This window comes from Mauremys reevesii, linkage group 7, assembly GCF_016161935.1.
Source record: "Mauremys reevesii isolate NIE-2019 linkage group 7, ASM1616193v1, whole genome shotgun sequence".
NCBI lineage: Eukaryota > Metazoa > Chordata > Testudines > Geoemydidae > Mauremys > Mauremys reevesii.
Genome location: NC_052629.1, coordinates 99,168,667 through 99,191,742, shown reverse-complemented (window position 1 = coordinate 99,191,742; position 23,076 = coordinate 99,168,667). Strand labels below are relative to the sequence as shown.

General features: G+C 40.4%; 1 protein-coding gene across 5 annotated transcripts in view; it reads right to left on the bottom strand.

The window, feature by feature from the left end:
* The window catches only part of CACNA2D3 (calcium voltage-gated channel auxiliary subunit alpha2delta 3), an 839,197-nt gene that overhangs the window by 780,870 nt on the left and 35,251 nt on the right, over positions 1-23,076 (bottom strand). For all 5 annotated transcript variants that reach the window (XM_039480709.1, XM_039480711.1, XM_039480710.1 and 2 more), the window contains 2 exons: positions 14,858-14,941; positions 10,474-10,549 (listed from right to left, as the gene is read on the bottom strand). The gene's annotated coding sequence lies outside the window, so the exon portion shown is untranslated. The remainder of the gene's footprint in view (positions 1-10,473; positions 10,550-14,857; positions 14,942-23,076) is intronic.

Genomic DNA, 23,076 nt, shown 5'->3' with positions numbered 1-23,076 from the left:
TGTTCAGGAAAGAGCATGCTAGGAGCAAGAGGGAAGTCATGTTTCTTTCATCCCTTTTTAATCCTTGTCACGTCTATTGAGATCACCAGTAAGGGTCTAATATTCAAGTGTGGAAGCTGGTGTTGTGATGTGAACATCTGTCCACTGGGAATTGAACTGAGACTTGTGTCACACAGGCCACACCACCTGAAAAATGTGAGAATAATTTTTAGTAACTACCAAACTGAACTAGATTTGAGCCAGTAAATTATAGAAGAAATGTAATATATTTAGTGATCATATAGCCTAAAAAATAAAGAGGCTCACCTATTCAGCAACACTCCAATGGATACACTCCCTCGATCTTGAGATACTGTAGCTCATCACAACTCCACTTTATGTTCCTTCAGGCAGCTCTGATCTGGGTGCCAAGGTTTTCATCCAGATCAATTTGATCTAATATTTTCAGTAAGATTTTTGAGCTGAAGCTTAAACTTGGCTCTTTGTGGTGTTTGCAATATCTACAGTGGTCTACTATTCAGAGTTTTAAAGACTGACAATAAAATTATTCCAGTTACTTTAGTACAGCCTTGCAAAATTCAACTTGCCAATTCATCCAGGGCAAGTAATTTTTTTTGACAGGTGAATAAAATATACTTTTTTCCATTATATTTGTTATATTAATAGGAAGGTGAGAAAAATTAATACCTGGGCTGGTAAATTTATGAGAACTGGAAAAAAAATCTACATTGGTATATACCTTAGACATCTATGATTTTATTGTAAGTAGTTTTAGAGCCAAATTATATCCTTAATTATATCCTTAAATACCTACTACATAACTCCTAAATGTGCAAGAGATTAAGACTGTCATGATAGCTAGTAGTCATTTTCAAATTAATCTAATATTATACTATCTTTCAAGTAGCATGAAACTTCACATCCCCTGCATTTTAATGGTGGTTCTTCAGAAGTGGGCATGGTTTTGCAGTAAATTAAGATTAAGAAAATGCTTAGTCACTAAACATAGTGACATCTGAGAGCATATTTAGAGAACATAATTTGAACTGACCTTGGAAGGAATCATTTGCATTCCTCATGTGCATAACCAGTGAGGAGCTATCTATATGCAGTTTCATGCCTCATGAACTTTTGCCCATTATCCATCTAAATCAGAGATCCAAATACAAAATCTGGCACTTGGGACATCATGTGGATTTCTGACATTCCTTGGAAAATGTATGGTCCTGAAAGCAATGGTTAGATTATAATGATTCACAAATGTAGAGGTTTTTTGGTTTTTAGCCAGGAAGCATAAAAATAATAGGGACAATCATCATTTTGCTTTACTGTTTCAAAATATCTCATTTAACAGAGCACAACAGCATGGAAACTACTTATACAAAATATGAGAAGGGACTGCAGTGTTTCCTGGCATCTGGCATGTTCCTCAGTGAAGTACAGGGCTTTTCACATGCAGGCCTTTCAGTTGTGGCATGCCACCTAAGCTCTGCTATGCTACAATCAGGGGTTCTCAAACTGTGGGTCGGGACCGCAAAGTGGTTGCAACCCCATTTTAATGGGGTCACCAGGGTTGGGACCCAGGGCTGAAGCTGAAGCCCGAGCTCCACCCCCACCCGGGGCAGCGGGACTTGGGCTCCGGCCTCCTCTCCCCTCACCCCGGGACAGCAGGGTTTGGGCCCTCCCCCTGTGGTCATGTAGTAACTTTGTTGTCCGAAGGGGGTCACAGTGCAATGAAGTTTGAGAACCCTTGGTCTAGGTGGCATGACAATTCACTGATTGTCATGAAAATGTACTGATATGCCAATGCGTGACATGCCTTTCATTTCATACTCCATGCAGATATGCAACCCCTCCTGTGAAATGTTGCAATGCATATCTTTCAAATCACATTAGATTGTGCTGCTGGGCTATAGTCCTTTTGCAATTTAAAAAGTCATAATTAGCATTTGAGATTAGAGGACAAATGTTGGCCAAGCTGTTCAGATGCTGTGTTTCAACAGGGGACTGTTTGTTTCCGTATCCCCCCCCTCCCCCCGCATAGTACTAGTTTACCATTGCTACAGTGGTCTGTGTATGTCCAGTAGATAAATTGGTATGATATTTTTGCTGGATTCGACCATCAGAACAGGGCACATGGCAGACTCAAACATGTACATAGTGACCTGGATATAGCCAGAGTTACATCTGTAACACTGATCATGTTTGGCAGTGTGATGAAACAGAAGTAAAGTGGCAGAATACACTATATTTTCCACAGACAGAAACAAAGTATTTTGAAAAAAAAAAACAGGAGTACTTGTGGCACCTTAAAGATTTACAAATTTATTTCAGCATAAGCTTTTGTGGGCTACAGCCCACTTCATCGGATGCATAGACTGGAACATACAGCAAGAAGGTGTCCGAACTAGATTGCGGTCCGTTAAGCTTGGTATTGAGTGAGGAAAAACAGGCAGGACCAGAATAACAGTGAAAAGCCAAGTTGCTGCGTTTATTTGGGGGATAATTACAACTTGGGCCGGGGGAGTAGGCAACTTTGGCTGGGATGGTATTAAAATTACAAACACACCCCAAAACACAGTAATAATACACTCTATACTGCTCACCACACCACACCAAATAGGCAGACACACCAATCTTACAAGATAGGAATCGGGTTTGTCAGGGCGGCACCCGGTGCAACACAGAACAGAGACCCACGGGCCACTGCCTCAGCCACCCTTGCTTTCACACTAAGGGTAACCCAGAGTGTGGTGCGGCTGCAGCTGGGCAGATTCCACTCACTCAGACCGCGGGACGGGAACCCCTTGGTCTGCTAATCTCCGGGTGGAGACAGCTCCCAGATTCATGCACTCCGGACAAAGACAGAGCAGTGATTCACACACATAAAACAGTTTGCAATTAACAATATACTAACAACTGGAACAATTATACAAGCTAGCTAAGCAATTGTGCAATTCTGAGCTCATTAATACAATCCTGATATTCTGAGTAGATACTTGGTACCGAGTTAGGGAGGGGAAAAATAAGAGGCTAGATAAGCTAACTGCCAGAAATTAGAAAACAAATACCGCACTCCAGGTGCAGCTGACCAGCAGAACAGACACCAGAAGCATGACGAGCTGACAGGGATCGGGTCCAAACGACAACGAATCCAAACGATACGACACGAGCGCGCTTTACCGGGAGGAGATCCTGGCCGAAAGGCTGATCAGATCCTTCAGCTAACACGCGGATGCTCCACACCCATTTTGGGGGGAAACCTAGTTTTATTAAGAGGTCTCACTTCCTCGTGTCAGTATCTGATTGGCTCCCTGGTCCCTCCTCCCTCCAGGCTTCGAGCTGTTGCTACCCCACGTTAGCAGGATTTGCACACAGCACACTGGGGTTGACAAGTAAACAAGCTTGACCCTTAGATGACCGGGTCCAAAAAGAGCGGGAAAGTGAGTCGCTGCGCAGAATGAACCTGACCTCCAGACGACCGGCCCAAAAAACAGGTTGCCGGGCAGAATCAGGCCTTCACACACAGAACTAGCCTGACCTTTAGATGGCCCAGCAGGAGAGAGGAGAAAAAAAAAAAGAAAAAAACACAGGAGAACATACACAGCCAGTGTTGCTGGGCAGGATTGAGTCTCTGCCCTCTCCTATATACAAGAACCTAGTCCAAGATGGAGGCAGTCCTGTCCTTTTAACAGGACAAGATGGCCGTGAACCGACAATTGGCCATTCAAAGCCATAACTTCGTATCGGATTGCGACAGAAGGTATTTATACATACAGAGAACATGAAAAGGTGGAAGTAGCCATACCAACTGTAAGAGACCAATCAATTGAGATGAGCTATCATCGGCACGAGAAAAAAACTTTTGAAGTGATAATCAAGATGACCCATAGAAGGTGTGAGGATACATACACCTTCTATGGGTCATCTTGATTATCACTTCAAAAGTTTTTTTCTCGTGCCGATGATAGCTCAACTCAATTGATTGGTCTCTTACAGTTGGTATGGCTACTTCCACCTTTTCATGTTCTCTGTATGTATAAATACCTTCTTGCTGTATGTTCCAGTCTATGCATCCGATGAAGTGGGCTGAAGTCCACAAAAGCTTATACTCAAATAAATCTGTAAGTCAATAAGGTGCCACAAGTACTCCTGTTCTTTTTGCGGATACAGACTACAGCTGCTACTCTGAAAAGTATTTTGAGTTAAGCATATTTTTGACACCTCTAGCCACAAATAATGTGTTTCCAGACACAAACAGCACCATTTACAAGGCCAGAGAGCATGTCCCTTACGCACACATGTGGGATGAGGGGTGGGAGAATGAGCAAGGACCCTCTCCTCCTCTCTTGTTCAAGGGCCTGCCAGAGGCTGCTTCCTTGCTGCACTCCCAGTGGCATCTAGCAATCTAAAGGAAACAGTGAGGATAGGCCCTGGTCACTTTACAGGGCAGGCTGACTGCACTGGGGGAGCAAACTTTACCTTATTAAAGGCATCACAGTTTCACAGCTACCTGTACCACAAAATGTAAATATATTAGTTTTAAACACACAGAAGCAAAATCTTTTCCATGTAAACTTGCAGCAAAATAAAAAACTATGTAAATATGCTATGAACACTGTTAAGGTTTCTATCTAGCCAAACTTCTCAGTCAAATCATTAATGCTATTTTTCTAATGCTCGCAAGTACGTACAAATAGATAATTAATGTAGGGTATGTCTACACAGCAGTTTGACACCCTCAGTTGGTCAGTGGCAGCTGACTCAGGCTCATGGGGCTCGGGCTAAGGGCTGTTTAATTGCAGTGTAGATGTTCAGGCTCAGGCTGGAGGCTGTGCTCTGGGACCCTGCAAGGTGGAAGGGTCCCTTAGGCTCAGGCTGCAGCTCGAGCCCGAATATCTACACCACAATTAAACAGCTCCTTAGCCTGAGTCAGCTGGCACAGGCCAGCTGTGTGTGTCTGACTGCAATGTAGACATACTCAGTCTGAGAGGGACTCCAATTAGGGTTTCAGATTTCCCTGGACTCCTCCTATCCCCATAATTACAAGTGTCTTGAGACTCTTCAGTGTTGCCGTTTCTCATGATTTTATGATGAACCTTGTGATACTTAGGTTTTGGGGGTGGGGGTGGGAAAGAGGGTTTAAGCCCCACCTTCCTGGAGACATGAGTTACATGAGATCTCAGCTTTCATTTTTAAATGAAAAAAGAGCAAGGCTATGGCTAGCCTATAGCTTAAGTCGATGTACGTTATGTCACACAGAGGTGTGAATTAGCCACCCCAGAGTGAGATAACTTACGCCCACTTAAGCGCCTGTGTGGACAGCAGTATGTCAGCGGGGGAGCTTCTCCCGCCAACACAGCTACCGCCACTCACGGGCTCGGGAGTAGTTAAGCCAACGGGAGAGCTCTCTACCCTAAGCTTAGAGCGGCTACATGCGAGAGTTTACAGTGGTCATAGCCTCCATTTCTAGCCCTCTGGGTTGTGGAGAAAAGCTTGAAATTGGGCCCCTTGGTCTGTTTAAATGGAGGGATATTTTAACTATTCAGGCTAGGTATAGAAATCTGATCCTTGCTGGTTTTAAACTAAACTAATGTCAAAATTTTCAAGTAATAAAGTCAAACATATTGGGAAAAATTCTCTGCTGGTTCAGTAGAGTACAACTCCACTGCCATCAATGGAATTGCCAACCCATCAGAAGTGAATATCATCAACTATATTTAGCTATGAAATTAAAGGTCCTTTCAGTTTTATTGGAGGAAGAAAAAAGTCAGATGGTGAAGTCCTCCACAAGGCTACATGTGGCAGGCCCAAAGGCACTCAAGAACACATTCTAGTAAGAGCGTGAAGAGAACTACAAACTGCTAGACTCATTTTAAAAAATGCAATGATGCTGCAATCCACACTATATTTTCACTTGAGAATTTTTTTTTCCAAGAAAATAACTTAAATTAGTTGCCGGGTAAGGCCATTGATCATTATGTATTAAAGCTAAGTCACGTGAATTTCAACAGATGGACTAATTAGAGACCAAATTATTTGCAATCTAACAGGGTCAGAAGCACATCTTTTGCAAAGGATAGGCAGTTGATATTTGCAGGATAAACCCATCTCTCACTGTTAACAAGCAACAAGAGAACTGAAATGCCTCTACTTAAAAATACACATGAAGGCATAAATGCAAGAGTAAATAGAAACCTGGTTTGCAATAAACATGGTGGCAAATACAAAGTAATGCAAAGGTATTCTGCACAGGGGTGTGCTGCCATACATGCAATAAAAGCTTTTCACCCCCGCAAAAAAGTGCATCACTCAGAACAAAATTGTAACGACCACACAGCTAGGACATAAAGCTGTGATGATGATCCAGAAACAAAAGTTCTTGATTGATGTCTTAAAATGACAAAGCAAATTACTGCATCATATTGCTTTGTGAGCCTGGAAATAAATGTTTCATTAGCAAAACCTTACCTTCCTCCCTCAGTGCATTTAGCACTGGGCCTCTCTATCCTTCCATCTGGTCTAGCCACTATTGTTGAAATCATCATCTCCTATATCATTTTTAATAAATAAATGTTGATTTCTCTGTAGGGTTAGCAAATGTAGGTCAGGTGGACTGACTTTTTACCCATTTCCATGCACTTCCATTTGGGCTAGTACCTTTGCATATACAGGTGTGTCGCATCTTAGGCGCATTTAACATGTGCGATTTCAGCTTTACGCGGTCGGCAAAAACAAGAAAAAAAAACAAAAAAGAGAAAAACAACAATTTAAATACTGTTTCTGTAGTGCGGGCGATTCCGACCACCATTACACTCAATGTAATTTTGACTATACGCGATTTTCGCTTTAGGCGCTGGCTGCGGAACGTAACCCCAGCGTAAGATGAGACAGACCTGTACACAGACCATACTACTTTGTCTATGAGATTTACAACTACTTACAACTGATTTTTTTAAAAGGAAAACTCAAAATAAAATATGCAAATCAAAGCAACACAGTTGTAGTTCATGGAAAGGATAAAGTTCTTTTCCGTCACAAAACCGGTACAATACACAGATATGCCGCAGTGCAAGCTTCCACATTACTTTGCCAGCATGCCTTAGTCCTCATCTAGATGTGTCTATCAGAGGGTAATTCAATCTCCATGCCGAATTAGTCCTTAGTGTCTCTGCTAAGGTGACCCAGTCACTGTGCCCATTCTGAAGAGGACTTGGCAATGTAGACAGTTTGGACACCTCCCTCCTAAGAGAAGGGCTGAAACCACCAACTCACTTCTTATATGGTAGTCCAGTAAACAGGTGTTTACCCTGGGGTAGAGTCCGAACAGCTAAGTAGTGACAAGCTCTATCTCCAGTCTAATTATTCAATTTTCTATTATTTTGACACACAGTAGCAGAACTGGCAATCCATTCTTTTCTGCTATTTCATCTATTGTTCCAACCCTATAACACGCCCAACATCTTTTTTTTCCACATACCCTTCTTTCTTTTGTAAAATTGGATCTCCTTAAGGCTTTATAAAGTTTTGACAATAAACCTGTAGATCTTTTGATACTGTTTGAAATTCTATTACAATAAGTTGTCTATCTATTTTTTGTTATCATTTTGTGTCAGTAGAGATAGGTTGTACAGTAAAAAGGATAAAGTGGTATATTTAGAGAACAACGTGTATTTTTATACTTTTCCCAGGAGATACTCTCTGTCATATCCCCCCACTTTCCCTGCCACATTCTCCGAAGGTATAGTTTGAAAAAGCTGGTTTGTTTGCTGTCCATTGGTATAACCTACTTCTTATGGACACATTTGATCCCAGATTTTGAACACATCTTACAACTAGATGACAGCACACATCCTGCTCTTCATATTATAAACTGTGGTATCACTAAGATTAACATCCAAGTAGACACTAATAAATATTCCAGTCCAAATCAATGTGTTTGTTTTTCAGATACATAAAATAATTCTTACACATCCATATAGCATTACTTCTGTACTAACATTGTACACTATTAACACGTAATATTGCAAAATAATTAACAAAGTATAGCGTACAATGTACATTTAACAAATTGTGAAATAATTAGTTACTAGTAGGATTGGAGGCAAAGTAAATTTGAAAAGCAAACATTTTCTTCTCATAAAGAGGGGAAAAAAGGTATTGAATTATCAATAAAAAGCAATGTTAGCAGTCTAATGTATATAAATATACACTCACACACCCTAAATCTGGGGTCCCCCATGAGGCTCTGGACCACAGATAAACCAGAGAGGAGAGCTGGCATTAAGACTCACTGAGGCCCAGGGCAGAAAGCTGAAGCCTGAGCCCTGCGGCCTGTGGCTAAAGCCGAAGCCCGACCCCACTGCCCAGGGCTGAAGCTGTAACTCGAGCCTCCAAATCCCGCCACCATCTGAAGCCGAAGCCCAAGCAACCTAGCTTTGTGGGGGCCCCAAGCAATTGCTCCACTTGCTACCCCTTAGTGCCAGCCCTGGCTTTTAATCTACTGGTTATGCAGTTGTGCCACAAGTGGGCAGTGGAGTTTTTATAGCATGTTGGTGGGCCTCAAAAGAAAAAGGTCGAAAATTCCTGCCCTAAACCATCAGTGAAAATAATTTTGAAAAATAAGATCTTTTAAGTTTAAAAGACTGTAAACAAAATCTCCTCTTCCTATTCCTACACAATATTTATTGCACTGACTGCCACTCATTTTTTTTTTTTGCTTTAGTTGAATCTGTCTTCCCCTCACTGGAGCAGTGAATGAATACAGCTTAAGAGTTTGAAAGGATATTTATTCCTCAGTAAGTGTAAAAGCCATGATATGCTATAAAGCCCAGTAACTCTCAGCTGTGTTCAAGTTTATGATGTTATTTAAAAATGAATAATTTATCAAACATTTCCCATAACTTAAATTTTATAACTCCCCTACCAATTTCATGCCAAAATCTTTACTTTATATCTGTTGTTCTCCATCCCCTCTCAATCCTTTCTAGTGGAATGAGGAACACTCCATATCGGGATGTATTTTACTTCAAAAAAACCCAAAAAAACCAAACAGATGACTGAAGTTAATACTGGGGAATTTTTAGGTCAGTGAAAACTTTTCAATTTGATTGGTGAAGAGCTATACAAAATTAAGTAGAGGAACAAGAATATGGCAATAAATATATTTTTTCCTAACATGTTGACTGAAAACAATGTATAAGGCATAAATTTATAGCAGTGAGGGTAAACAACTATTGGAAAAATTTACCCAAGGTTGCACTGGATTCTTTATTACTGGTAATTTTTAAATCAATATTGGATTTTATTTTTTAAAAAAGATATGCTTTAATTTAAAAGGGATTTAGGGAAGTCCTATGGCCTATGTTATAAAGCCTGGACTAGATGGTCACAATGGTCCCTTCTGGCCTTGGAATCTATGAAGATACTGTGCACAATATAAGTGCCAAGGACAGCGGAACTGGAGTGACAGCGGGGTCTAGCGCCACTGCAATGGAAATATTTGTGGGGGCGGTGTCTTCCCCAATGTGAACTTTTATACACATGCAGAGATAGAGCAGCCACCACAGGGCCCAGGATCAAGCAGGAACTGCCAAGACCTCCCTTTTCAGCCTGGAGCCGGCTGTCCCACTCACCCCACCAAGTCTCAGTACCTCCTCTTTCTCCCCCCACCTCCCACTATGTAAGTGCACATACAATAGTCTTCATAGGCCCTGAACCAATTAGTGTATTGTATGCGTATACACTGAATATTCCTACCTAGCGTGTGAAACTTGGCAGGTTGTGGACAGGCTGTGCACTTGGCTGGTCTCCCAACATAAATCAGATCACCATGAGCACTGCCAGCAGTACAACCTGTAGCCAGGGATAACCCATGTGTAAAACCTCTATACTGGCTATAGACCTTCAGAGGATCTGTACCTCCAGAGGACCTCCCAAAGCTGGACTGATTCTCCTGTGGCCAATTAGACTGGCTTTAGAGTCACTTTTCACTGATGGCATGGTGCAGAGACACTACAGTGTAAGTGAGGGCCAAGGTATTTTCAGTGATGGTCCCAATGCTCGGAACACCCTACTGGAAAAAATCAGAATGCGCTTCAGTCTGATCACTTTCAGAGTCCAGTGCAAAAAACCAACCAACCAAAAGCCAACTACAAAATAGTGTTCCCATAATGAAAGAAGTTAATAGAGCACTCTCACCTACATCTACTAGCAACTACAATCAAAGGCAGGAGTAGAACCCATTTTAGCTATTGAGTTGACGATACAAGTTCCTAAGATAAAATGGGCATGTAGGCTTTTTCCAAGTATTAAGCAATATATAAAGAGGTATCAAAAAGCCTTTTTAGAAGATGTTACAGTGTACACCTTCCTTGTAAATTTTATGCAATTATTTAATATGTAGGACATTATGAATAGTGCAGCACTTTTACTGCTATGCAATGACAACCATGAATAAAAATGCTGACTAACCTGCAGCGATTGTACAGGAACTTGCTGCTGTTGCAATCCAACCTTCCTCAACAGTTTATACTGTAAGCTGATGAAGCTGAAACAAATGGAGACAAGTAAAAACTGGCATCCAAATTTACTCTGCTTTCAGAAATCAACGCGTTTAAAAAAAAAAACCCACTATCTGCTGCCACAATTTCTTACAACAAGACCACTATTGGAACATTAAGAATTTGGAAGTGCTGTACATTAAACACATATAGGGGAAAAGGCACTCAAATAGTAATAAAATCCAAAGCCCTTTTTGCAAGGTAATATTTTGAACAAGCCTAGCTACTTGCAGTACATGTATTTTACAGTACTTTATGATTTTTTTATACATATGGCCTCATTAGAAATAAGTTTAGGCTCTACATCAGCTGCAGTTATTTCAGAAAGTTGTGTCAATGTCAATGATGCATTCAATGAAATCAAGTTGCAGAAGTTTGCTTTACAACATACTTTTAACACATTCTAGATTTCTGAAACTTTTCAAATTTTGGAACATAATTTGAATGACTAATGCCTTCTCATGGCCCACGTGCCCTCTCGACTACCAGAGTCTGGGCCAGAGCCAGTCCACGGAGTTAAGCCAGTTTGCACCACTCAAGGATCACACCAACCCCTGATTCCACACCTTTTTTGTGGCAAGTGCTTGGTTACATTTAAAAAAAAATCATTTGGCTCAGTTTTAAAGGAGAGAAGATTAAAGTCAATTTGACTTGATGTGTTCGGTAACATCTGCTTATGTTCTTTCCATGCTACATAAATATTTTTGCTAGGTACAGGATCCTAGGTATAAGCAAAGACCAAGGAAGACAATATAAACAAGTGAATTCATGAAGCTCAACAGAGTCATGGTGGTGGAATTCAAACCCAGATTATATATGTCATAGGTCTTCTCCCCCACTTGGAGCTGTTGGGTTCCAAGATGGGGACCTGCATGGACTCCTCTAAACTAAAATCCTAGTTTAGATCTGGTTTTCGCTGCCACCAGTTACGTTTAAAGTGGATAACACACTGCCTGTCCCCCAAGCTTCCCCTGGGGAACCCAGATTCAAACCCCTTGAATCTCACCAGAGAGAGAGAGAGAGAGACAGTTCCCCTCCCCCCCGCTTCCCTCTCTCCAGCCTGCTCCGGAGAGATTACACACCGAGTCAAATCCTTGACTCAACACAAAGAGGGACTCACCTCCCCCCCCCTTCCCTAGTCCTGGAGAGAGATACCTTGATTCAAACTCCTTGAATCAAACAAAGAGGGATTCACTTTTTCCCCCTCTCCTTCCCTGAAAATCCAAACAAGGGAAGAAATCAATCAAGTTCTAAAAAAGAAAAGATTTTATTAAAGAAAGAAAAAAAAGTACACTCTCTCTGTATTACCAGGATGCAAAAATACAGGGTCTAACTTATAAAAACTGGAGAGAGTTCCCCCTCCCTCCTCCTCAGAATAATCTGTAACAGCAACAGAAATAAAGAATTTCCTTCAGCAAACACACAATTGCAAATATAGAAAGCAACTCAAAAGACTAATCTGCCTTCTTAACTAATACTCACTATACTGGATAGTAGAAAATACTCCAGGAGAACTTGGAGACATGTCTGGCCTCTCTTAGATCCAAAGAGAGCACACAACTCAAACAAAGAACACAGACAAAGCCTTCCCTCCACAGGGATTTGAAATTATCCTGTCCCTTGATTGGTCCTCTGGTCAGGTGTTTCTCAGGTTACTGAGCTTGTTAACCCTTTACAGGTAAAAGAGACTTTAACCCTTAACTATCTGTTTATGACAATATATTTGTCTTGAGATGAAAGCAAAATTTTGGGCTTGTCTTCACTCAGGTGCTACAGCAGCTCTGTAGGTGAAGATGCTACTATGCTGACAGAAGAGCTTCTTCTTTTGGTGCAGTTAATCCAACTCTGTAAGAGGTAGTACCTATGTCGACGGGAGTAGCTCTCCCATTGAAATAGTGCTGTCTACCCCAGGGGTTCCATTGGTATAACTACATTGCTCAGTGGGGTGGGTTTTTCACACCTCTGAACGATGTAGTTATACTGATACAAGTCTGTAGTGTAGATCTGGCCTTAGATAAAGTCATGTGTATCTCTGAGAGCTTGTCTTCTGATGTGAATATCATTTCAGTCTTGTAATCATTTTTGTTAGCCACCTTTTAGATGTTTGGCATTAGAGATGCAGAACATTAAAGTGAAAAAAATCTCCTCTCGTTCTGCAGTACTCAGAGGTACATGAAGCTACAGAGGCAAGTAAGGAAAGGGAAATTTCTCTCACTGACTCAGGATTGGTTTCTATGACAGCTGAGCTACAAAGTTCCATGAACATTATATTCCAAAAGTCAAGAGAATACTTTCTGAATACAACGTTGGTATACTATCAGAAACTTTATTCAATCGTATATGGAGGGAAAAAAATAAAACCCTCTCTTACAACAACATGATACATTTTCTGATCACAAAGTTCCTTGTGTGTTGTCCAAATCAGTCCCCTCAAGGCCAGGGGCTCTGTATTCTGTGTTTTATACTGACCCAAAAACACGATCAGTGCTGAAAAAAAAAATCATCCCCTCGCAAAATTGGTTGTCCATTTTTTAAATGGCATTTTACTTATGTTTGTTAGATGCTGTATAATTTAATAGCACATCTAAGAACTCCATATTTATACTGATATTCATATTCAGTAAATTAGTCTAATATTTGAATTGAAACAAAAGGACTGATTATGAGGATTCTCTAACTACAAGAGGGGGTCCATATATTATTGATGTTTTCTAACCTATCAGAATAAGTTCTGGAAATGAATAAATCCAAACTTCTCTCTCCGATTTCATTATATTAAATGTCAAAACTTCAGCTGGGAGCTAGTGCGGATAAGCATTTAGCACTTAGTCTGGATTCCTGTTATCTATTCCTGGTTCTCCCCCTGATTCACTGTGAGCAAATCATTTCATTGCTTTGTGACTCATTTACCCATCTTTAAAATGGGAATGTAATTTGTAACAATTCTGTCTTACAAGTCTTACAAAAATAATCATGTCAGCAAAGGTTCTTTAGCAAGAGGTGTTATATAAATAACAAAATTTATTTTTAAAAATAGTGCTTCTAATATGGGAAAATACTTGAAAACTGCTAAATTTTGTGCTGCCCATGTATTCACGGCTATGTTTCTTCAAACTATGGCTGACTTTCAAAAACTCTGCCTCAGAAGAAACCCAAATGAATTCGGGGGTTGGGAGAAGAGGGTGGGTATGTCTAGGACAGTATTTGTATCGCTGAATGCAAATGTATACATATATTGCCAGAAATCCTAACTGAGTGACTGTCTGAATGGCAGGATTTTGTTTTCTTGTTAATTCACTCAGCTGTCCATTTGTTTCTGCTCATGTCCTGCACAAAAGTGTGAGAGACAGATTAATAAAAAGATATAAAGGTACATCTGAAGCAATGATAACGAGATGTGAGAGAGTTTGCAGGGAGACTACACACTGAGTGAAGCCCATCTGTTTTAAACATTTTTAAATACTGTGCCATTTCAGCTGTTCCAAATGTTAGGCATAATTTAAAATATGAAGAATTAAAGAGGGAGGTTTGTCATTTGCAGGTAGATATGCACCGTGTGGTGTCCGTCACCTTTAAAAATTGAACTGGAAAGGCACAGCAGCAGAACAGCGAGGAAGCAGACATGATGCTTGTACTAAATGTTATGCCCAGTAGGTCATAGCTCAATATGGATATATCTATACAGCAGTTAGACACTACAGCGTCTCTCATATAAAGGGCACAGGTGCAGATTATACTAAGAACTAACAATTATGCTCTCACATGCCAATTCATGGCATGTAGAGAAAATAATGTTTTGTGATCCAGTCATTGAAGTTTCCCACGGAGCCCTAATGGCACCACCAATTGTGCATTGACTGCTGTCTCTTGTGTCTGTCAGTAGATGTTTAAAGCACATACTGGGTGCTCTATGGGAAGAATGATAAATGTGCTAAGATGAAAACGACATTTTCTTCTAGGAATATTGATTGAGCAAAGTTATAGGATCTCTGGATCAGGGCTTTATAGTTGAGGTACTGAGGGTGAAAAGACAGTGGGACTTTTCAAATTTGTCACTTCATAGTGTGTTGACTTCTACTTTGACACAACACTGGAGTAGGAATGCCTCAAAGATAAATATATCATCCTGGACTTGATGTAAATAATTCTAAGCTCACCACAACCCAACCAGAAAATGGATAGAGATAACTCAGTCAGGTTTCCTAAGATCTCAGATCTTTAAGCCAGGTTTTATTAGATGAGTGCATTATGTATAATTTAGTACTAAATAGCATTTAGAAGTGTATAATACTCACACATTCCCTCCTCACTCAATATGCTTTCACATGCATTTTCTGAAAAAATGGTCTTCTTTTCTGTGCTATGTAGTGTGGAGACACCTAGTGGAAAAAAAATAAAGTAGAACAAAAGCTGGGAACTAATTTACACAAGGTAACATAAGACAGCTCAAACTGCTAGTAAGAGGAATTGTATAAATCTTCATTAGTGTTGCCATTGCTCCTTATCTCAGCCAGCGTAGAGCACCGCTGAATTTAATTTCCCCCTAGTTACTGGTTGTGGGATTGAGAATGTCTTGTTTGAGAATCTTTACAACTAATGCTTTAAAAAAAAGCTAGAGGCCCTGGTTAAAGACTTCCTATTTAAACCTCTCCAAAGCAATTTCTTTACCACACTACATTTCTCATGTTTTATTACTCTAAAAATAGACAGAAGACCATACTCAACTGAATAACATTTAAACTTGACATATGATTCTACTTTCTGGTATTTTTAATCTTCACAGCTCTTAACAGTTCTACATTTTGAGATAAAGGCAGCATTTTGAATTAGATTGTCAGTTGTGCTTTTATCCTGCTTTCTTTAATATCTACAGTATTGTAGAGAAAAATGATTTAACTAGAAAAATGTGCATACTATAACCTGAGGGACTAGAGGGAGGGGCATTTTAAGAGAAAAAGCATTGAATAGGTACAAAAGTCATAGGCTTGGTTTAAAGAGGGATGAGGAAAGAGGGGGCATATTTATTTTTAAATTAAAAAAAAAAATTAATCAGAGTTTCTTTCCAAACATCTTTCATGGCAGTTGTTAATGACTTAAATACATCCTGCGAATGATGGCATCCTGAATGAAAATATTTGTACAGATGCACAAATAAAATACAACCCCCCCCCAAAACACGCACGCGCACACACACACACAAACCACAGTAAGAAACGTTTAAATCTGCATGTCTCCACAAAGAGACGTTACACAATTAAAAGTATTTGTTTCTAAATGAACAACTGCTAGTCACAAAAAATGAGGTGAGAATTACGACCCAAGTTTTCCTGTGCTATATGCTCTCCTGCTTCTGAGGTCTGCTCAGCCCAGGGAAGGTACACCATGAGGGAGCTGGTTATGACCCCATCAACCCCAGCCTTGGCGTGGCAACGCATAGACATATACCAGCTGAAAATCAGTGGAGCAGAGCTCTGCCTTACCCCTCATGTGAGGGCAGAAGAAGTGTCCAGGGTAGGAACCTGTTCTGCCTCCCCACCATGAGGGGAATTCTCTGATGGCCTGTGAGTCTGGCTCCTTTGCACCACTTGAACAATGCAAAAAGAGCCAGATCAGAAGTGATAATCTGTTACTTGGTAAATATTAAAAGAAACTGATACCCCAGAAGGTGGTAGATAATGGCTACTTGTAACATATCTAATTATTAGAATAAATTAATGGTCTTAATCACAAAATTAAGTGGGTCCAATAAAAGATTTAATTTTAGAGAGACAAGGTAAGTGAGGTAAAGTGAGTGCCTTTGGAAATGATTGATGGGCCTGTACAAGTTAAACTGAGCTGGCTGAAAAAGTATTTCTCTCGAAAAACTACTAAATTCATTTGAGGTTTTCCATGAAAAGTGTTATTTTGTTTCACTGGGAAAAAACTGGCTGCTTAACTTTTTACCAAATCACTAGAAAAAGGATGGAGGGGGAATAGTGTTTTCCCCCTTGGCAAAGTGAAATTTTTCCAAATTTTGGTGAAAAGTGACGCATTTCAACTAAAATGAACATTTCCTGCCAGAAAGTTAGTTTTGGTCAAAAAGACATTTTGACAGTAACATTTTTTTACCATTGTAAACGCCTTGGTCTTCACAGTGTTTTTCTAAACCTCCTTGTTTCCATTTGCATTTCCTCAGCCCCCCCTTCTTAAATTCATAGGGTTTTTTTTATTCTTAAAGATACTTGTGCATAATCTGAAAATATTAGCAAATCCCTATACCCAGCAATAGCAATGGAAATTCTTGCAGATTCTACCCTTTTAGTTGAAAATGCAGTTATTGGTTCTGTGCTTCTGTCACATATGGGAAGTGTTACCTAACCAACATGTAGGCTCATATTAGTTTACTTTTTCCATTGTCGTGAGCCTAGGTTGGGCTGCTAGCGATCTAATTAACTTAGTAACATTTAGGGAACATAAGGAAGATTAACATATGAACTTCAAACTACATTTTACTTAACTATTTTCCTGACTATTGCAATACTTGCAATTTAAGGAAGACCCTCTCTGTACACTTAAGTAAAATGTCATCCTACAGCTCAAAAAAGAAGTGAGTGCCTAAGCACAAAAGGAAAGCAGGGCCACCCAGAGGATTCAGGGGGCCTGGGGTCTTCGGCGGCGGGGGGTCCTTCCGCTCCGGGACCCACCGCCGAAGTGCCCCAAAGACCCGTGGTGAGGGCCCCCCGCCGCTGAATTACCGCCGAAGACCCGGCACTTCAGCGGCAGTTCCTGCTTCGGTGGTAATTCGGCCGCGGATGGGTCCTTCCGCTCCGGGACGGAAAGACCCCCCCCGCCGCTGAAGACTCGGAGCGGAAGAAGCTCCGGGGGCCTGGGCCCCGTGGGAGTTTTCCAGAGCCCCCGGAGCGAGTGAAGGACCCTGCTCCAGGGGCCCCGAAAAATTCTCGTGGGGGCCCCTGTGGAGCCCGGGGCAAATTGCCCCACTTGCTCCTCCCCTCCCCGGGCGGCCCTGAAGGAACATTCCAGACAAACAGTTCATTGTCACCATCTGATCTTGTGGAGATATTTGAAAAGCAGGTTGGAATCATCATCTGTACAACTCCATTCACACAATTACTACTTTGAACAACTGAAGGGTCGACTGTCAAATTGTTCCCATTTTGGGAGGTCCATTCAGGGAGAAGTTAAAATGGCTGACCTAAAAACAAAATGTGCTGTCTATGGTAAGGGAGGGACACGTGGACTAACCAGCTACACATGCTTTATTTCCATGACCTGATCATTTCAATTCAGTCTCCAAGAGAGAATCAGAAATAGGACTGCTCCTAAACTTGAGATATTTCCATAGTTCTCTTTTGCTTCCGCAACCCATACAAAGGTGAAACGTCAGAGGACTCATTAAGGTAGGTCTAAAATACTGTAAATACTATTACCTCTTTACAGGATTTTTACCACTATTTAATACAGTGAACTGCATTACCTGTAGGAGAGGAACCAAACTCCATCTCAAATCATCTCCAGCAAACTGTCAAGAGGACTCATCTAGCTAAATACAGAGTGTGATCCCAGCCTCTGGCAATGGCCTGGCACCATTCAAAAATCTTCTAACAATGGGTGCCATTAAACTAAATAAAAATACACAAAATGCCCTGTGGTTGCTAAAGTTCAATACATTATTTCATAGGTAATGCCTCAAATGGGAGTAAAATTAATCTTTGTGCAGAGGGACTGAAGAGGTGCATAAGTGTTGTGATGGCGCCCAGCACAAAATCACAAGGATACAATAGATTAGTTAATGCCACCTATTGTACCATTTCCCAAGTAACCTTTCATGGATGGGTCATGCACATGGCAGTGAGGAGGAGTAGGGCTAGAACCTGAGCCGGTGTAACTCAGCGCTGCTCCACTAAAGTCACTTAGTACAGCCTCACGTTTTCGCAAATGCAAAATACCGTACAATAGAACACATTATTATTAAGATTAAAACATAAAATAAAAATAAAAATAAAATAAAACCTCACTCACTCCACAGGAACAGCTGCTCCTGTCCTGCAGGACTAAATCTGGCTTCCTAGTTCAGGGTTTGTGACTTGTCACATGGAGATGCAGCACCATTCACTCAAATTTGGCCCTGGCAGCCCCTCTCCGCCCCCATCATCACGACACAGAAGGGTGGCCTTGGCAAACCAGGGTCACAATGCTGCTCAATATGCCAGATCACAATCCCTGGAGCAGGGAACTGGACAGGACTCGCTGACATGAGGCAAGTGCAGGGGAGGCTCTCTCTCTGCAACTCCACCCACCCTCCAAGGGCAGGAACCAATCTATGGGGAGGAAATGCATAAAACAAAACAAGAAATTCCTGAAAAATGAAATTAAGTTATAAATAGAAATTTCACAGGTCTCTATGAATTGGCATAGATGCACTGATTTCAAATACTGGTTTACATCAGCTGAGGGATCTAGTTCAATATACTCAAATACTTTTTATAAGGGAGCAATCTTTAAAAAATATAGGGCTTCCTGAATTTGCTGAGCTCTACTCAAAATCACCAAAAGGTTTCAGGTGTATAAATTTTAATTTGTGTAAATCTGAAAAAGCCAGACAGATTTAAATCCTAATGTATCCATTTTTCTCATTGGTGGCCTGACAGAACAAAGGATTTAAGAGGAGTATTTTACCAATATCCCATGAAAAACTGGTCCTCTCTCCTTCAGTCAGTGCAGGTAATCACACATCCAGTAAAACATTGAAATAGGCATTCAGAATAAAATCATTTCACAGAAAATATGCAAAGTCTTATTGTGCATGACTAAAATTCAGCAGATTACACTAGCACTGCAGCTTTACAGCTGGTTCTCTAGACACCCATTATATTTTGTGAGCTGTTTGTACTGTAGCTTTTGATATTCTTAAAGGATTGACGGCATCCATTTCCTTTCAAATAAGGCCGTTTTCAATTTAGCAGCATTCACCAACCTGCAAATCAGTGTCTGCGAGACACTCTTAAGAATATCACTTTCAGACGATGGATGTTTTGCAGGTGGTTTTGCAGAGAACCATGAAATGCAGCTGCCACAAAACCTTTGATGAGACAGAAGTAGAACAACATCAAAAAGTACGCTGCCTTTTGAGCAAATACATGAAAGTGCAAAACTAGCTGACAGTGTCACATCATGGAATTCATTTTAGCTAGCAGACAGAAACGAAGAGGAAAGAAAGATTTGTGTTCATAGCTTGGAATTTAGGCTGCAGAGGGTAAAGAGAAATATTTTTAAAAACCCCTATTATTTCACATTCTTGTAGGCTGAAAATGGAAACTAACCCTTTCAAGGGGGATTTATGGAAATCCTAATGTCATAAGCCACAAAACTGACTTCTATAAAGCATTGAGAAATTTTATATTTTTCAAGACAGTAGTTTGGCCAAAAATTAATTTTTTCATGGGGGCTTTTTTATTACAACTCTAAGGACTTGCTCAAAATCTGAACATTCAAGTTTAATACAATGGGCGAATGGCAGCACACTATAGTTGAAGTTACAAAACACTTCTCATTATTACATGCCGTTTTCACTCAGGTTTTCACCTTTAGCTTGAAACATTATATGCTTGGTCTCTGTACGAAGATCCTGGGGTTTGGTTTAAATTTCACCAAAAATTTCTTCAACTAATTTTGGTCTTCTCTGCACTATAAAAAGAATTATGTAAGAAGTTTTAATGTGACTGCTGATCAATCACATGAGGGTTTAGTCTAATTTCTGTGCATGCAGCCACACCATGTTATAACCAGCACTAAAAATAATAAATAGCAAAATTATTTAAAAAAAATCTCTACCCTATCTAGATATAGCTCATTTTGGTTTAACTTAACTCTAGCTCAGTCCTGTCCACACACAGGCTCAACTAAACTTTTCTGACAACATGACAGATAACTAAGCTTAACCATTACTGTTCAGCTCAGCAGGTCGCTGGGAGGGCGGCAGGCAGCTCCGATGGACCCTCCGCAGGCATGTCTGCGGGAGGTCCACTGGAGCCGCGGGACCGGCGACCGGCAGAGCACCCCCCACGGTGTGCCACTGTGCTTGGGGCAGCGAAATGGCTAGAGCTGCCCCTGCAGCTCAGTCAATGGACTTAAGCACCTGATTCAGGTTAGGCGTGTGTTTAAGAGTCCTTCCTGAACAGGTATACTTTCCTGAATCAAGACATAAATGCTTTGAATAGGGATAGGATTATTTACATGTGTAAAGTTAGGCATTTGTTTAAGTTCTTTACTCAACTGGGACCATAGGCTTTTGCCCATACCCAGTGTCAGCTATATTTCAGACATTATTTTTGGGCGACTCTTTGGGGGGGAGGGGGAAATGGCTGCAACTTTTTACTTTTATTTTCTTTACATTGGGATAAAGTATATTTTTCCCCAGCTCAAAACCAGGAATTTTGTTTTTTTGGAAAATGAATATTCACTTTTGGGCAGAGATCAAGGTCCAGCTTATAGCAACTCTACTCCACAGTAGATTGGGTAGGTATGACAAGAGCGGTATGGCCAAATAACTTATTGGGTCTGATGGTAGGTAAGTCAGAGTAGAGCTTGGCCTATACTAAGAATCTGAGTCACCCTTCCTCAAAAGCTTTCAGATGTAAGGCATTAATTTTAACTCTCCCCTTACTACTAAAAGCATTTTCCTGAATACATCTGCTCAATAGTATTTAGAAGTTCATAGGACTTTTCTACCTATGTGATCCAAACCATTACTCAGATGCTAGGTGCACTCCTCAAAGCCTGTGAGAGAGAACTCAGCAAGACAGATATGGTCACTGAAGGCCAATAAGCTCGAAGCAAGCAAAAGGTGGAGCTATAGTCATTCATCCAGTTATCAGAAAGCATTTCAGATCATGCATTCCACCATATTCATGTTTAAATGAACGTTCTAAATATTACTATGGATTTCTACATGGTATTTCCAGCAACACTTCTGAAAGTGGAAACCACCCATTCTGATTTTTTTTTGTTTTAAGATTAAAGTTATCAGCACATCTCTTTTTTCACCCTTTAAATTCTAAGAGGAAATTTAGACTTCAATAAGCCTTTCTGAATTCTGCTGTGGACAGTAGAATTTTCCTTAGCAATATGCAGAATTGTGGTTAGACAATGCTACTTTGTAAGTAAAAACACAAACGATCTGCTATTGAAAAAGATAAAAGGGTTGAAATATTACTTGAGGTATACTATAGCTTCCTTTAGAACACATTTACTGGAGTAGGAGGATAGGATTGCTTTGATAGAACACGTTTAAAATGAATGCCTTCATTCAGTGTCCTTGCCAGTGAGTCATTCACAAAATTTGAATGCATCTGGCTTTATTTTGATCAACATTTGGGATTATTTTGACTTTCTTGGCAAGGAATTTGAACCTATGTTTACTTGAATTTTTACAGAAGTTTATTCTTACCTAGAGGGGGAAAAAAAGCATTCACTTATATATGTATTTATATTTGATTCAATATGAGGAGTAAATTTTAAATTGTTGATAGTATATTTGTGGCCACAGCAAACTCATTTCTAGTGTCATATGTATGTTCCATGCCAAAGGAGACTTTGTAAGTAACTCTCTCTTTAAATCAAGGTTTATTAGATGCTATATTTGTGTTTCCACAGTTAAAAGGTCTGTCAGCATTTCCATTAAAACCCCTCTTACAGGAATATATAACCCAAACCATAAAAAAAATTGCCCCAGGCTGAAATATAGCTGGTCTCTGGTTCAAATAGGTTTTTCACATTAAATGGTTTTTGGAATGTATTTAACTTGTTAAAACCAAGAATAAGAGGCCTGACCTTGCATCCACTGAAATCTGTTTCACCTGTACCTGAAGTTCTGTGATGTGACTAATTTGGGTTCTCCCTTCAGCATCATTGTTCCTTGGTTCCTTTGGTCTTAAGAAACCACCTTTACAGCAGTACAGCTGTCCTTGTACTACCATCATGTACAATCTTGGTGCTACATGGCATATATGTTCTTGTTGTCTTGTCTGTCATTAGGTGCTGGTTGTACATTTACTGGCTGTTCTATCTGAGTTCAGGAACTACTTTAATACCTCTAGCCTAGTGGTATTTGGCTTGCTGTCACTGCTGTTTGATTTGTTCTGACATCTTTGCTACTACTTCTGGCTTCAAAAGTTTATTTGCTGATGAGAGTAGAGTCCGTGTGTGACAGGACATGCAGCACCATACAGGGCTGCTGCCCAAGCCTTCTGTTGGTGTAGTTCTCTAGTCCAACTTTATTGTACATTGATCTAATTATCCTGGTATGCCTTGTTAACAATTTCTTGACTCCACTCTCAGAAGACAGGATACTGGGCTAGATGGAGCTTTGGTCTGACCCAGCATGGCCGTTCTTATTTTGACAATCTTGATAACTGTTTCTGCCAATAGGCTAACTGTGGTGCTGAGAGGATGACACATTCAAATTCTGCTGATGTCAACTATGCAAAATTCCCAACAGGCAAACTGAGGTCTATTA